The sequence below is a fragment of the Gavialis gangeticus genome, unplaced genomic scaffold (assembly GCF_001723915.1).
Source record: "Gavialis gangeticus isolate Ggan-Ray unplaced genomic scaffold, GavGan_comp1, whole genome shotgun sequence".
Lineage (NCBI taxonomy): Eukaryota > Metazoa > Chordata > Crocodylia > Gavialidae > Gavialis > Gavialis gangeticus.
The window spans coordinates 76,308,383-76,311,263 of record NW_017729025.1 but is presented as its reverse complement, the minus strand read 5'-3'; positions in this window follow the sequence as shown (position 1 = coordinate 76,311,263).

The following is a 2,881-nucleotide window of genomic DNA, read 5'->3' as shown; positions in this document are numbered from 1 at the left end:
CAAAACTGGGCACAGTACTCCAGCTGTAGCCTCACCAGTGCTGAATAGAGGGGATTAATCACTTCCCTTGACCTGCTGACAACACACCTACCAACCCAGCCCAGTATGCCATTAGCCTTCTTGGTGACAAGGGCACTTTGCTGGGTCATTTTCAGCTTCTTGCCCATTGTAACCCCCCCCATGTCCTTTTCTGAAGAGCTGCTGCCCAACCAATCAACCCCCAGCCTGTACTGGTGCATGGGATTGGTCCCTCCTAAGTGCAGGACTTCTCACTTGTCCTTGTTGAACCTCATGAGATTTCTTTTGGCCCAATCCTCCAATTTGTCTAGGTCACACAGGGTCCCCCCCCCACCAGTGCTACTGGTGTCCCTCAGTCCTCCCGCAACCTCCCAGCCCCATGTATGCAGGCACAGACACCCAGGCAGGTAAGTGTGAGAGAGGAGAAAGGGGTAGGGTGAGGCAGGGGAAAGGGAAGGGGCTGCAGGGTGCAGATTGAGTACGTCTTTATATGGTCACAGCAGGGACAGGGGGGCGAGGGCAGCGGTGCCCCTCTGTGGGTCACACACACACACACACACACACACACACACACTGCCTGGCCAGACCCAGGGGCTGGGGGGTTAGCACACAGTGGCCACCCCTGCCACCACCACTACTGCCGCACTGCTTTGCCATGGCCAGTCACACACGTGTCTCTGTGGGCAAGTGGTGTGGCAGCACTGGCACAGGACAGTGACAGTGGTGGCTGCCGCATGCAAGCCCTTCCCCCCCCCACCATCAGTGCCTCTCTGCGGGCTGTACACACAGGAGAGGGCTCACACACAGCAGCCACCACCACCACTGCCCCATGCTGCCACTGCCACACTGCTTGCCCAGAGCCACATGTGCGACCAGCTGTGGCAAAGCAGCGTGGGGCATAGCAGTTGCAGCAGTGTGGGGTGCTGGCTGCCACTGCATGCAACTTCCCCCCTTCCCCGCCAGCCAGGCGGTGCATGTGTAGCCCGCAGAGGGGCACCAGCAAGGGGGTGGTGGCTCCACTAGCCGCAGCAGCATGGGGCAGTGGCTGCTGCCACGTGTGAACCCCAGGAATGAACAGTGAGCCTGATCTAAGCCTTGGGTGTGAGCCTCAGGGCCTGCCCTTACCCTTCTCCCTCCTGCTCTGGACAGGGCTCAAGGTTTCCCTGCCCTTTTTGCAATTGGCTCTTGCAGGCTGGAACTCTACCAGCCCACAGAGCTCTTTGCAAAATTGAGAAATCCATGGGTTTCTCTGCTAAAAAAGGTTCAATATTTATGCTACACTAGCACAAGTCAGGAAACCATCCTTTACTGCTGGTTGTAGCCATGTTGGTCTAAAGACATAGGCAGACAAGGTTCTTTGGGTAAATTTATCTTAACACATGGCTAGGCAATTATTTCAGCTGGAAGGCCACTTACCAAGCTAAATTGAGGCCTGCATGGGTATCCTTGCCTCTTGACAGGTGCCCTGCCCCCTGGTCACTGTCTTGTGAGCACAAATCCCACCTCCTACTCCTGACCTTTGCCACAAGAAGTCCCTTCCCTTGCCCCCAGAAACTCTTCAGGAAGGGGTTTTGCCACTGGAACCAGAAAAATACCAAATTATATTCTAAAAAATAAAACATCTACTACAACATTCATTAATTTGATTTCAAAAAAATATTTTTGTCCCGAGTTACCTGCATTTGTGTTGTGTACATAGAGGTGATTGCATAATAACTCAAAATGAAGTCTTACTCCTGTATATTGTGGGGAGAATGGGGCATAGGGGGGTGGGGAGCTGTGGATGTGTGGGAATGTGGGGTGTGAGGGAAGGTGTGAGGGGGGATGCGGAAGCATGTGGGTATGTGGATGTGGGAGGGTGGCTGGAGTGTGGTGCATGTTTATGGTGGGATATGCATGTGGGACCTGCTGTATGAACACACACACACTCTGTCTGTCCCTCCCTCCCTGCATGTGTGTGTACGCATGCTTTCATCACTTCCCTGCCCGCCACAGCGCTCCAGCACCCCATGGTTCCTGGCTGCATGGCCACAACTGCAGGACTCAGCAGGAACCGGTCAGGCCTAGCCCCGAGGACTCACGCGATTGCCTGCAGTCCTCCCTTGCCTCCCCCGACCCTCCCCTTCTTATCTGAATTTCCCTCTTGGGTGGAAGGAGGTAGGAACAGCCCAAGTGTTCCAGGCCAGAAGCCTCTGCTAGGCATGTCTGCCAGAAAGGGGGGCAACCTGTAATATCTAATCATGGAACCCTAACTGAAGAAATATCAGATTTCATCAAATCCATCCTAAAACCTTTAGTCACCTAAAGAGCAGGTTTTCCAAGCCTCACACCTTCTATGAAAACCTAAAAACATAGACCATCTTCCCAGCCATACTCTCCTAGCCATCATAGATATTACCAGCTTATATACCAACATCCCACACTGGCATGGCATCCAAGCCTGCCTTACATATCTACATGAGCAAAATTACAACTGAGTTCAGATCTAGAAGATACTACCCAACTTATACACTTCAACCTTACAAACTACAGCTTCAAGTTCAATAACAAACACTTCCTCCAGACCATGGGTACTAGAGATGCATTGATACGTTGATCCCGCATCAGATCAGCACCAATATAAGGAAAACTGACAGTATCGGCAATCGGCTTTTTTGGACCAATAAAGTTGCCGATAAATGCCCTGTGCATGCATGCAATCACAGCACAGCACAGCACACAGGTGGCCAGGAGCGCAGCCAGGCAGTATGGAGTAGTAGGCTCTGGCTGGTAAGTCTGTTGAGGGAAGGGACATGAGGGGGGTGGGGGGCAGATCAAGGCCCCCATGGGGAGGGATGGAGTGGGGCTGGGGCAGGAGCAGATG